Source organism: Panulirus ornatus, chromosome 73, assembly GCF_036320965.1.
Source record: "Panulirus ornatus isolate Po-2019 chromosome 73, ASM3632096v1, whole genome shotgun sequence".
Classification (NCBI taxonomy): Eukaryota; Metazoa; Arthropoda; class Malacostraca; order Decapoda; family Palinuridae; genus Panulirus; species Panulirus ornatus.
The window spans coordinates 6,910,943-6,925,917 of record NC_092296.1 but is presented as its reverse complement, the minus strand read 5'-3'; the positions used below and the strand labels follow the sequence as shown (position 1 = coordinate 6,925,917).

General features: G+C 40.7%; 1 protein-coding gene across 1 annotated transcript in view; it reads right to left on the bottom strand.

Annotated features, from left to right (window-relative positions):
* LOC139748211 (neuroligin-4, X-linked-like) overlaps window positions 1-14,760 on the bottom strand; it is a 76,901-nt gene extending 62,141 nt beyond the window's left edge. The window contains exon 1 of the mRNA XM_071661035.1: window positions 14,259-14,760. The gene's annotated coding sequence lies outside the window, so the exon portion shown is untranslated. The remainder of the gene's footprint in view (window positions 1-14,258) is intronic.
* Window positions 14,761-14,975: the final 215 nt, after the last annotated feature.

The following is a 14,975-nucleotide window of genomic DNA, read 5'->3' as shown; positions in this document are numbered from 1 at the left end:
CCCGTTTTCACTCTATCTTCATCCTTCACTCCAGCCACTTCGTTAATGCGTATCCAAGTAGTTCCTCTTCTATACAACGAAAGGATAACGATCTCAATTCTCCCAAGATTTTCCCATCTGACCTTCACAACTCCCATTTTTGCTCCTTACGAGATATTCCAGGGCTCCGGCACCTTCTCTGGCCTTCACACCATCTTAAACACCTTGGCATCCAGTCCTCTCTCTCTCTCTCTCTCTCTCTCTCTCTCTCTCTCTCTCTCTCTCTCTCTCTCTCTCTCTCTCTCTCTCTCTCTTCGTCAGGAATGCACTCAAGACATTTGGAAATTCTGGACCCTTTCCAACGATTCGCCATTTAACCATTTCTCACAAACTGTGCTCTCTCTCTCTCTCTCTCTCTCTCTCTCTCTCTCTCTCTCTCTCTCTCTCTCTCTCTCTCTCTCTCTCTCTCTCTCTCTCTCTCTCTCTCTTTCCTCATACACCGACGTCTTGTTCTTGTTACTATTTTGGCTCACAATACTCTGTCTTAAAAATTTTCCCTCTTATTTCCCTTTGTAATGTCTAGAAGTTACTTGATCTTGAGTACATTGGCATACTGCCACAATGACAGTTACTGAATGTGTTTACAATTGTTACCCTACACACACACACACACACACACACACACACACACACACACACACACACACACGTACATATATAGATATATCTGGGAGGGAAAGTTGGGTCACCATCATAGACACAGACGGGATTACCTCTTCCCTGGGTTGCTATATCTTCGCTTTGTTCAACATTACCTTACATTAAGGCCCATTAGGATGACGGCCCCAGGTAATGAAGACCCTTTGAGAGAAACAAAAAAAAAATCTGCTTCTCTACTGAGAGAGAGACTAGAGAAATCTCTCTCTCTCTCTCTCTTTATCTTTATCTGTCTCTGTCTGTCTCTGTCTCTGTCTCTCTCTGTCTCTGTCTCTCTCTCTCTCTCTCTCTCTCTCTCTCTCTCTCTCTCTCTCTCTCTATATATCTATATATATATATATATATATATATATATATATATATATATATATATATATATATATATATATTCTAGCTACTACTTTACTCCTCGTGTAAACTTCGACGCAGTCACCACCATACATTCACGTCTTACTGCAAGAGAGACGCAATGATAACATATGATAAGACTCGGTTAGAAAATCATCTTTATCTCTCAGCCACGCCACAGATTCCTCCAGTCACGCGCCCACATGTCGACGCAACGTCGTAGGAAAGGTTGTTCTACGAAATTTATGACAGATGCTCCCCCCAAAACACACACACACACACACACACACACACACAGCTTTGCTCAAGCCCATCCCTCACACACACAAACACACACCAGGTCTGGGACGTATTTATTTCTCTAACAAGATGCTAACTTCTTGGCTCCCTTGTGAACCTCCAACCAATTCATCATCTCCCCCATCCATGTAAACGCCTGCATTCGTCTTTAGACTAAGGCGTAAGGTCTGTAGCTGAACAGGAAGTCAAAGAATCCTTTGTTAACTTCCTCCAATAACTTTTCACAATATTTTTTTTTTTCATCAAAGGTCATTCTGGTATTAAGTCTGTTAAAGCTGGAAGCCCACCTACCTTCTGGCTCGTTTGATGTCTCTTCCCACTAAACAGGAAAAGACAGACAGACAGAGAGAAAGACAGACAGACAGACAGAGAGAAAGACAGACAGACAGACAGAGATACAGACAGACGGAGAGACAGAGAGAAAGACAGACAGAAAGACTGAGAGACAGAGATACAGACAGACAGAAAGACTGAGAGACAGAGATACAGACAGACAGACAGACGGAGAGACAGAGATACAGACAGACAGACAGGCGGAGAGACAGAGATACAGACAGTACAGACAGACAGACAGACTACAGACAGACGGAAAGAGATCTAACGTTTCCAGGTCACCATTCCCAATCTCGGTAAATGAAGAGTTCGAGATAATTTGGTACATCTGTCTTTCAAACCCTTCAAACCCTTCTTTCCTCTTTTCTTCTTTTTCGTTGTAGGAAAAAAAAGGATTTCCATACATATCTTCCAGCATAGGGAAAAGAATTCGTCAGACGTTTTTATTCTTCTTAGAGAAAAGAAACATTTCCCATTGTTCTTATCTAGTACACTTGAACTAAATCTCTTAGGCAATACCTTAATCTTCTTAGAAAAAGGAATTTCCATTCATCTCCTCCATCATACAGGCGTGAGCACTCTCAGTGTATTGGAATGTACTCACTTGGGCAAGTTCATCTTTCTCATAGGAGAAGAAAAACATGGAAATATTTCCATCTACTTCTTTCCAGGAATGTTCCCTCCCTCTTGGGTAGGTTGTCCTTCTTCAGGTAAAAGACGTTTCCCTCTACGTTCACTGGCATATGGAAAGGAATTCTGTCGACCAACTCCTTCCTCTTCTTCTTCATGAAAGGAAAAGAAAAAAAGGACTTCCATCTAATTCCTCTACTGTACGAAAAGAAATTCTTTCGAACGAGTCTTCCTCTTCTTCTTCTTCCTCCTCCTCCTTCTCCTTCTACTTGAAAAAGAGGAAATTCCCTCTACATTCTCTGACACAGAGAAATGAACTTGCTCGGGCTAAACTATGTCAATCGAGGCAGACCTGCGGTTAGGTCTCCTACGTTTGTGTGTGTGTGTTGTGATCCCCCTCCTCGTGCACTGTGAATATCCAAGCTTATCTGTATTCTTATTGGATCTCTCTCCTCACCTTGCCTACCACCTTACTACCTAGCTCATCTCCCTCCACTCCTTCCCTAACATCTTATCATATATATATATATATCCCGAAAATTAGAAAATTAGAAATAATTTTTTTTTTGGATTTGTTTAGATATTTTCAGGGAAGGTAAAGAATATTTGGCAGTATTGTGGAATATTTCTAATACTTTGTAACGTTTATGTTGCCGGAAATCTTACATGATTGTATTCTTGCTTCACGCATCTACTCGTGTAGGTTACTGTAGTCTTTCGCTGTAAGGCATTTCCCGTATCACTTCCTGAAATGAACAAATCTCTAAATTTCATAGGAGTCTCCTTGTGAGGAAGATTACCGAGTGGAATGAGAGAATATACACCAAGAGCCATCATGGGAACTGAAGATGAGGCTTTAATGTCTTGGTTATTGTATCGAAAACTAAAAGTTGTTCAAGGTATTAGACGTAGTGATAGCCACAAGCGACTACCGTCTGTTTCGGATATGAGTTCGTCTATCATACCTACGATAAGAACTGAGTAGAGGCATTGGATATGACTTCATCTATCATACCCACGATAAGAACTGAGTAGAGGCATTAGATATGACTTCATCTATCATACCCACGACAAGAACTGAGTAGAGGCATTGGATATGACTTCATCTATCATACTCACGACAAGAACTGAGTAGAGGCATTGGATATGACTTCATCTATTATAAACACAATAAGAACTGAGTAGAGGCATTGATATAATTTTTTGATATTTCATATCTATAAAACTGTCATCTATTTCGTCGTCCTCAGATAGAAATTCATCGTATTTTCAAGTCACAAATATTCGTAACCTTTGTGATGAATTTTTAATGTTCTATCAACAGATGATGGACACGTTCAGTCGTTCCAAACACCGCACGTTTAAAAATGTTATCTGTCGTCAGACCAGTCGAATATCTTGACTGGTACAGTTAGTCCTCTTTGTCATGATAGCAGGGAGCTCCGACAGGACCTTTTCCAGCCAGAATGACAGACTCACAGATGTAATCAGATTTTCCGCATCGTTCACGATCCAGGGAGCAAAGGAGGTCCTTTTGAACCTCTTCCACGAGCCACCGGAGAATCTGCAGGACTCTCGTCCTTTCCCTTTTTACCCCGTGGAGGATACTATTCCAGTGACATTCCACCTTGGCCTTAACCACAGAAGGATATCCCAGCTACCCGTCAACCTCTTAGCCTCTCACATACAAGAATTTCTGTTCCAGTGTCTTTGACCTGAACCGAGTTCTTCCAAGAATCTTTTCAAGTACTGTCGACCTGTATACCTCAACCATCCTAAAGTCTCTTCCAGTATTTTCGACTTGAACCATCCAAGATTCCGTTCCAGCTCTAAGACTTCCTCTGCCACCTACCTTCCCAGCACCCATGAACCTCAACCTCTCACCCGTCTGAAGTTTTTATCCAATACTCTCTCTCTCTCTCTCTCTCTCTCTCTCTCTCTCTCTCTCTCTCTCTCTCTCTCTCTCTCTCTCTCTCTCTCTCTCTCTCTCTCTCAAGATTCACGTCTGATGCAGCTCTGCAAATTCCACCCAATCATTCTCGAGGCTTCGGCCTTACAATCATTCTCAAAACGTTTAAAAATGATGAAAAATGGAAATACAAAAGACTGTTCCAACTGGATATGTATATCAGGTAGAGTCCAGATCACAGACACTTATATATTCCAATATATAGATTTTTTTTTCTCCTTTATTCTTATTGTCAGGATTTATTTAGACTAAGGTAAACAAACACACTTGGGCCACAGGCACAGTGAGAGTGTACATGGCCCCAGACTTACCCATAACGCCATCTTCAGGTGATAGGACTATTTCAGTCAAAGGCTTAAATTCATCCATCTTGGATGAGAGAAGTTTAATGGGTGACTTGATCACAACATCTATGCTTTAAAATCAATTTCATCTTACTCAATACTTTTTCTCTCACTTCTTCACTTTCGCGCATTATCCTCCTTCACTCTCAAAAACTCACTTTTCACACTTACATTAGGCGTGCCAGTCCCACCCCATATATTCCTTCAGAACGCTTGGATAATATAAGCACCTTGAACCTCCTTGCGAAGTATTCTTAATCCAGCCAAGTCTCCTCGCGTAATTAAACATTTAAGTCTGAGTCAGATTCTAAACCCGTATTCCTCAGTAAGATATCGCTTAACTACGTAAAACTAGGATATATGTATTTGACCCGACAGTCTCCTTTAACCATTTCTTGCGTTTTAGCATCTTCTTACTTTACTTACAACCATTTTCTACATCTCTCTGTGTTTCATCTTTAGGTTCAATACTACATATCCCGTTCCTTAAATGACGGTACATTGTTCTAATCCATAACGTGAAAACTGTAGTAAAGCCACATTTCACTAAGTCTCAAATTTTGCTTAAAAGAAAATAACGTTTTCTCTCCTCTCATTTGTATTCACACTCCCTCGTTCTTTCCCACAGCAACACCAACTCTTTTACTTAAGTTTGGCGACCTTTCCCGATAGGATTGGGTCATGGGAATACAGAAACACTGTTCCATAATTCAACCTCTTTTTCCTGGCTGCCTCCTACAACTTCTCTCAGTACAAAAACAGAAATGGGGAGGAACTAGAGTAAAATACATTGGAAACTACAACTTAACTGGATATTTTTTATCATTCCACCTTCAGCCTCCATCTCAGTTGCTATTGAATTGACTCGTTCCTTTCCTAAACTTCCTCAGATTCTCTCGAAATACATCTTCAGTGTATTACAGTATCTATGTACATCGGTTCCTAACTAACAGATGCGTTTAGTTTCAAATATCTTTTCCTAAGTTCCATTTTCTTATAGGAATCAGCCTCGCTTTTATACAAACTTATGAGCTGAGGAAATATCTTGTTTGCGCAAGAAGTAGTGCAAGTAAATAAGCTTGTAAAAGAGACCTGTTAGCAAGGAACCAAATGGAGGTTCCCTGAAGACTTAGGGCGGGAGAGGAGCGAAAGGTATTTGAAGAAGCAGCGTCTACATGTGCAGATGAGGTATCAGGCATGCGGACGGTGGGATACGGGTGCGTGAGAGAGGATAGTGAGTGGTGAGAAAAGGAGGTTAGATCGCCAGTGAAAGAGAAAAGTGCTGTGTATCGACGGGATCTGCAGGGAACGAGTGCGTGTGACTGGGAGGAGGTTCGAGAAAAAATATGTTAAGAAAATGAAAAGAAGAGCGAATTAAAAATGGGGTAAGGGAGTATGAGTGAACTTCAGAGAAAATAAGAAAATGTTTGAGATGGAGGTGAACAGTGCCACGAGAGCCAGAGAACATACGTGGATGCGACAGCGATGGAATGAAGGAGGAAGTGGTGATTTGCAAAGAAGAGGTGAAGAAGAAATGGAGTGAACATTCTGAAGGACTTTATAATGTGATAAAGGAGCAGCTGTGGGCATTTGGGACGAGGTGGCATATGTGAAGTAAAATGATCATGGCGAATGGTGTGGTGAGAAGAAAGGAGGTAGTAAAACTATTGTGAAAGATGAAGTATGGCAGAGCGCCAGGAGTTGACATAATTACAGTTGAGTTTCTAAAGAAATGCAATAACGGTGTTATTGATTCGTTAGTCAGGCTTTTCATTGTATCTACGGCCCCAGGTGAGATACCTGAAGACTGATAGAATGCTCGTATAGTGTCTTTATATAAAGTAAGGGGAGACATGAGTGAATGCTCCACTGAGGTATGTATCTTTTGAGCATACCTGGTGAGACGTGATGAATGTGTTGATTTTGAGGTGGTGGCATGCACAGTGTATCAGCCTGGGGAGAAGTCAGGGTCGTCAGCACAGTCTGATTGAGAGAAGTGACCCGGATGTACTGGAATGGTGGGGGAGATGGACGGAAGGAACTTTGGGTTATCTGGGCCCGAGCGATCAGGAAGGTATGAGACTTCCATGAAATAGAACGAACTGGATCGATGTGGCATGCGGGGAGCGACGTGCTATCAGTAGGCTCTTCCCGGCGTTTTTCTATAGCACTAAGAATTCATTGTGTATCATCATCATCACCATCATCATAACACCCCAGACTTAGCACAACCCAGAAATAGATTCATGGTCAATAATTCACATTGAAGTTGTGGAGTCACTCAGTTAAATGGTCTTCTCTTTATTTGGATTAGAAAAACGAGAGTTTCCTTGACCCGTTCCGCCACTTAGCCAAGAATGTAGCGTCTTGTCTTCATTCATTATCTTGATTTTTAAATCCCTGTGTTTCTCACCAGATTCCTTTTCAGAATTTTCTTTCTTACGAACATTTATTTTGTAGATTCGAACCCCAGAACACTATAGTACGATCATGAAGCACGATTGCACGACCAGTGAACATCACTGTACGACACTTGAGCACGATGGTATGACCCTTGAACACGATGGGGTGACTTTGGATACGACGGTACGACACTTGAGTGTGATGGCCTAACTTTGAACTTAAAATACCAGGCCATAATATCTCTAGAGTTCGTGGTCAAGGCCGTCCTGTCGTGTTAAAGGGTCGTATGGTCTTAGTGAAGGGTGTTAGATTGTACATACATCGATTCTAATCGTATACATCTTTCTTGTTGTTATCCCAGACCCTGGAACATAGTCTAAAAGGATTAAACTTTCGGGGTTGACATCTACAAAGAGTTAGATCCAAAGTTGGGGGTCACGAGCAAAGACAGATGAAGGTAAAGGTCATAGACACTAGAAGGGGTTAAGGGTTACAAGAGACAGAGACCTGGATTGAATAGTTACATGATACTTTAATTAAGTTGTTGATAAAGAAACATAGACCAAGAAAAGAATCAAAACATAATTGAGTTAATGATTACGAGACGGACCAAGAATTATCTTCAGTTCGACTTTAGCACAAGGAACATAGGTACATACAGACAGACAGATGATAAAGTATAAGAGTCTGCAAAACAGTATATATGGATTGTGATCGTGGCTCACAAAAATATTAAATGATTGAATTCCAAACAATGAGCAAAAATATAAACACATGGTAAACATGGCACTCACTACAATACTACTGCGTCATTATTTATACAAACAACAGCACATAACATAGAATAACAACCAGCGAACCAAACACAGTCAACAATTCATAACAGTAACAACATTCTGTAGATATTACAACTCTCTCGTCAGTTATTAGCAGGTATGTTATGATATGAACCGGAAGTATGCTCGGAGTTATGTACTTGTGTGTGGTTTTCTCATCCAGTTCAGACATTCTTTTAAAGTCATCTTCACTCATTGTCAGAATCTTGCTCAGGTAACAAGGCCTACCCACCCGTGCCTGTAATTATTGGCCTTCTTTCACATTCATCCAGATTCCAGTCACAAACAACGACTCCCTACGTATTTCTTTTTGCATTTATAACTGGCTTAATCCAATAGACCTTGTGGCGTTACAGGAATATTCACGCAGTTTACTATCACATCATTTCCTACAACCTTCCACTCACTACCGTGATGAAGGAACACAACTGGTCCACTATCTCAGAAATGTTACCAAAGAGAAACCTGGTTCCTTGCACGCATCACATGCTTATCACATTGACCCTCGCATGTGATAATTGGCACACATCACATGCCTATCACATGCACCTTCGCATGTGATGGTTCACACACGCAACACATGTTTATCACATGCACTCTTGCTTATCATACACACACACACACACACACACACACACACACACACACACACACACAAAAATATGCTTGTTTGGTGGTGATTTATTCAAGTTAGGTATACGAGACTCAGACACATAGAGGCTTACCTCCTCAGCATTTGGCTCTTCACGATAGCCAAGCAATTTACAGACTCGACGTCCAAAGTTCGTATCAGCTGCTATATATGATCTACCTCTCAAACTGTCGTGACATTTCGAAAGTTTGGATCACATCTAACAAGTTTTCAGGCCTTCTCTCTTGCCCCCACCCGCTATCGACACAGATACAGACAGTGAATGGCTTGTATTTTATCACAGCTTTGAACGCTTCTTCTATGATCCACATCAAGCAGAAAGAAGACTGTTGTATTCGGTATCGTATGCTTTTTTATTAGGTATTTCTGTTGTTGCTCTATCACGGCTGGCACCTATAGCAAGTACTTCTACATCATAATCTGTTGGCTTGAAAGCACCTTTAGTTACAATATGGACAACATGAGATGGGTGTGTGTGTGTGTGTGTGTGTGTGTGTGTGTGTGTGTAGAGGCATGAAGGTAACTGCTTCCTCCTGTTTGAAAGATATCAGCACCTATGCTAGCATCGATCTAGGCACCCACAAAGGGTAACAGTTCTCCCAGCCAACCATGTCAGTGCCTTATTCACCTCTGTCTTTCTCCAGATCTTTGAGCACTGAAGCTTCAACTGTTCTAACACAAGTTGCTGTCTGATGCTGATACAGACCTTGGGTAAGGGACACAAGAAATGCTTGAATAATTCAGTCAGTGAAATGTTTATTTTACGCAGACCAGTCAACATCATATTATATATTTGCCCCCCAAAACCTCAGAAATGATATTCAGAAATGATATCTGTTGAATGTTCTCTCATTTTTTTTCTTATCACATTGGTTTTGAATGGTTATATATTGTGGGAATGCATTGCAGTAGTTTAATTCCGCTCCTAATACGTATTTCATTGGCGAATTCCTCCAAACACTTTCTCCTTTGATGTTCTATGAGGAAATTCTCCGCGATGCCTTTCGACAGTTTTTTTTACACGCTCCTGGAATGGATTTACCCAGTTGCTGAACGGCACATGATGACAACAGACTATAATACTCTCGGCTTTAGTTTAGATCCAGACTCCGTCTTTCTGTCAGTTCCCTTTTTTTTTTCATTTTGCTTTTGGTTGTTGTTGTCAGAATCCATCTGTCCAATAGAATTCCCTCGACCAAAGCTCGAGAATTATCAATTTATGATCATCTCTCGACACCAGCAGGCGTCAGTTCGCCAACCTCACCAGTGGATCTTAGTGTCTTTGTTCTTAGAGTAACAACACTGCCTCAAAATAAGGTTTCACATCTATTTTTAATTTTCCAAAAAAAAGGGAACAGAGAAGGGAGCCAAGTGAGGATATTCACTCTAAGGCTCAGCCCTCTGTTCTTAACACTACCTCACTAATGCGGGAAGTGGTGAATATGTATATGAATCACATGACTGGAAGAAAAGAAACAGACATTATTCTCCAACTTCACACTAAATGCAGAAACACTAAACATTGTCTGTCTTACCAGGTCTTAAGGCGTAGGAGACTCTCCCTACATCAGTAGATCACCTACGTCTAGTTAGCTATGATGTAGATTCAATATCTACTTTCAACATTCTCAAGTAGACAGGGCGTCGCTTACAATCTCTTAAACCTACGTATGATAATCACTAATCGCAGTAAATGCCTAAAGTAAGAAGTGAAGTAGAAATATTACATTTGTATTTTGATCTCTTGCTATATACTATCTACATCAAGGGAAATTCTGGTATCTACATCAAGGGAAATGATAAATCATAATTTCAGAGAATATACATCATATATATCAATACACCAAGTGTGTATTGGTTACGGGAACTCATGGGTGGTTGACAAGTCAGGTGGGGAAAAGGGGACACAAAGGTTAGCAAAGCCACTTCTATCAGTTTATCCATGTTCTATGCTTGCTATAAATGCTATGTCAGGAAATTGGGGAGAATCTCATTACTAAAGTACGCTATTAATCGCTGGTGTCAGGTTGTGTATGTGTGTGTGTGTGTGTGTGTGTGTGTGTGTGTGTGTGTATACCCCGAAAGAACCCCATGATTCCACACATTTTCCCAGAAGATTAGCATATTTCCGTACAACAAGCATGTCTTGGATGCAAAAGGACATGTCTCTGTTACAACAGACATGTCTACATGACACTGGACATGTCTACGGCGCAACAGACATCTCTACTGTACAATGAGGCATATAGAATATACACAGACCATGTTTACATCACGAATATCACTGTTTACTGTATAGTGTTCAGGCGATTACAGATGTGTCATATGAGGGTGTGTAAACCGCTTGATACATAAGTTTTTCTACTTCTCTTATTGGTGTCTACTGTTCCTACAGCTCTCATCCTCTCTACACACACCTAGAATAACATTCTTTTAAAGGACGTACATATAAAGGAGAAAATAAATGCTGCATCATTCATTAAAGGAGGATCTCTAAAGATAACTCATTTATGAAAGTATTTATCCACATATAAAGCAAGGGATGCGAAGGACTAGATTTAATATCATCACTGCTTTTGTGGGTTGGCTCAGCTTTTGTTGTCACTTCCCAACGACCCTGAGGACGTGAAAAGCTCTGGCTGACGCTGCCAGTGGTGTAGGTTGGTGTCAGCAGCATCATGCTGACAGCGTCAGTAATATAAGGCTGACGTTAAACAAGAAAGGCCATGACGGGTTTGAGAAAGCGTTCCACGTTGGCTTCACCGTTATTACTGTTACAGACGGGCGTAAAAAATGAACTTAAGCTGTTAGGACCCCTTTCAGAAGTGGTTCACCTGACCGTTGATGTCGTTATAAACGGATGTAAAAAGTTAAACCCCGTAGTTCCGTTTCAACAGTGGTTCGGCTGATCTACAATACCGTTATAAATGGTTATAAACACAGTCAAACCGTTGTATTCCCGTTTCAGAACAGAGGTTAGGTTGACCGTTGGTAATATTATATCGGAAATAAACGGAGTTTAGCCGTTGTAAACTCGTTTAAACTAAAAGCATTAGAGATAAACCTTAAAACCTAATCAGTCTTTTGTTAATGATTAAAAAAAAAAGAGAGACAGAGCAAGATACATAGACAATGAAAACAAAAGAGTTATGGTAAATGCTATTGGATCTCATAAAAGCCTCATGATAAACTCCTAACCTCCTTGGAAACCTCTGAAACCCATTCTGGACCGAGACAAACACATAAACACAAACTGGAATCTCTTTTGCGTTGGTGGAAGGCTCAGGATCCTCCGTGGATTCGATGAAGTCAATATTTCTTACCTCACCTGCCCGGCAACTCGCGTCAACAGCTTCTCAAACTTCCCCGAACTCTGCAAACTACCAATAACGCTTGGGCCTGACGAGCCCAAACGAGCTTCTCGTGGGTTAAACAACGCGTTACAAATGGCATTTAGACAAGAGAGGAAACTCCGTCAGTCGCCGGGGTGACGCGAGTGAGCATGTGCGCGCCATCTGTTGACGCGTGTGGGAAGTTCAGGTGTGTCTCTAGATCCGGGTTTCCCAGGTAGTGGTACGGGAATACGCATAGCTCACCTGACGAGTCGTAGTAGATGAAACGCACATGATCTTTCCACTCAAACGACTTGGGTCTGGTGCAGAGAACACAGAAATACTTTACGGGATGAAAAGAAACATTCCCCACCAAAATTTCGTCGGTATGAGATCTCACTACGTAAAAATGTGGGGGATGGTGAAAAAAAACACTTTTTTTCGTACCTGAAGAATTGTTTCTCACATCCATTTCCTATTTAGTTTCCCCACACACTTTGTATTATATTTTTGTGCCTTGTATTGGTGCCACACTGCATAAGGCTGGCAATACAGTATGCTGAATTATAGTCAGAGGTGAAACGTAGTTAATGGAAGCCACATATTATGGTTAGAAGTCATTTGGTATAATCACTATACAGGTATATACATAACGAGATAGTTAGGCTGTTATATTGTTGTAATTACATATGATTCTCGCTCTTTCTTTCTACGTGGACGTTCATCTTCATCAGTAACTGTTGGAAGAGAAAGTTTTTGCTGCGAGTAATTTCAAAGTTTTTCTCTTTCATTAAATTACTCCATGTCCGTCTTCATACAACGCACTTATGACCCCTTCATGCGTATATGTGGCGTCTGGGTGCGTAATGTTACGCACTTAACTAAAAAAAAAAGTTTCCTCTTCCTTTGGGGGAAGTCATTCAAAATTCACCAAGGTTTATGATTACAATTTGATTAGCTTAATTACAGCTGGTTAAGCTTTTATCTATCAAATCATAAATTAAAACTAACATTATTTCAGAACAGAAGGTGAATAGAACACCTGTGAATCAATACATGGATAGCAACTACTATTCAGGGAGAGAAATATATGACGTATGTTCAAACTTGTTCACTTTTCTTCCCTCGAAGATCTTTTGTTGACTCCAAGGATCGAGGAGTACCTGACTGATTCACACGCTGGCAAAGTTGTAGGTCAACTGGTATGGTTGTAATGTATCGAGGTGATTCATAGAAGTTGTGAAATTGGATGACGACTCATAAGGGTGCACAATAGAAGGTCGATTCGTGGGTTTATAACATAGAAAATCAACCCATACTGGTGTTAACATAGGAAGGCTATTTCGTAGGGTTGTAATAATAACGGATCGACTCGCTGAGCTTTAGCTTAGCAATTTTACTCGTGCAGATATAACACAGGAGGTCGACTCACTAATTCACAACATAGCAGGGCGAATCATGTGGTTATAGCATAGTAAGTCGACTCCGTAGGTTGCAACAAAGCAAGCCAACTCAGCCCGCGCACCGAAACATATAATTTTTGCTTTACCAAACGTAAAGCCAGAAAATAACAAATCTAGGTAAGGTTTGTGTGTCGTGAAATAAAACAAAAAATACGTTAGCATTTTTGCAGGCTATGCGTTTGAAGGAGAAATAGGCACAAATGACAGGAATTAGTATGCAAATGTCTTGGCTGTTGGCAAATGTTAGTTGCATTTCACTTCATAACGACAGAGAATAATCAAATTTGTTTTTATTCCCCTCTATGTCAGATGTGAATACAAATCTCGACTTGATAACCATAAAGAATTCATTAACCTTTATATCCCAATGATACACGTATATGAATTCTATATATTACATCAAAACATCTTGTTCTCGTAAAAACCTTTTATGTCGTTATGGACTCTAGCTTTCACGATATGCCATCAGTCAAGAGCCAATTAATCCAGCAACATATGTCTATTGCAATCATGATTCTGTTGCAGTAATTGAAGCACTGTAGCCAGCTGGGCTTTCCAGATTATGCTAGATTCATTTAACAGTCGCGTGACTATAATCATGTGAGAAGAAAAACACATGAATTCCGGTTGGGAATTGCTGGGTGTGATTTCAGTCACAATTTCGACGTTGGAATCATTTTTGGATTCTTCTGTCTCGTTTTCCTATGTGAGTCATGTGCATGGGTTATGTGCTTTATCATATACAACCTTTTAATATGTCCTCTAATATCTATCCATCGTTAGATAAGGCCATAGTTGGTATAACTTTCTTATATCACTGAGAAAAAAGAGACGAAATATTCGTCACTTCAAAACAAGAGGGGAAAAAAGTTGCATTATCCCTCAAGTAACGACACATTTCATAAAGACAAGAAGGATTGAAATCTATGACGTTGTTTATGAATGTACTTACCTCACTGTGTAGTGGGATCCAGGATCATACTAATCCAGTACAGTTTATCTTACATTCCACTTCTGCCGATGTGTCATCAGCATAAACTTTCTATTTAGGTTCTGCCAGATCACAGAATATACAGAGGTATTCACTTTAAAATCTTCGACAGCACTTTCCTTACAAAAAATTTGTCGTCCCATTGGCACAATACTGCTTCTCAAAAGACTGGTAGTGACTCAAAAATATATAGGTACGTATATATAGATAGATATATGTATATTTCTATTTTCTTACACCAGAGGAGTCATAGTGCATTAATGAATCACACTGGAACACTCCGAAGCAACGAGAGGGATGAAGATATGTTTCAAACATGGGCGCATCATTTCGTCTTGGGTGAGAGAGAGAAGGCTTTTGAGCGGCTAGGGCTTGACATGGGGGTAAGGAGGGAGGGGTAGAGAGCCGAATATCTGGCGACGTCTCTTGGAGGTGGTTTGAGCGAGCGGGGGGGTGGGGGGCTGGCACTTGAGGGGGAGACACACAGACCAACCTCTCCAGGGCCTGGTTGAGGGCAGACTGACACTACTGCTTGGCGCTATCCGCCATGAATCGATATGTGCTAGAGCGCATGCGCCCACCTTCTTCCCGGCTTCTCTCTAAATCTCTCTGTTCTCACGGTCTCTCCTGCCATCTCTACCTCTTATCTCTAACTCTAGATTTATTTTATTTTTTAAT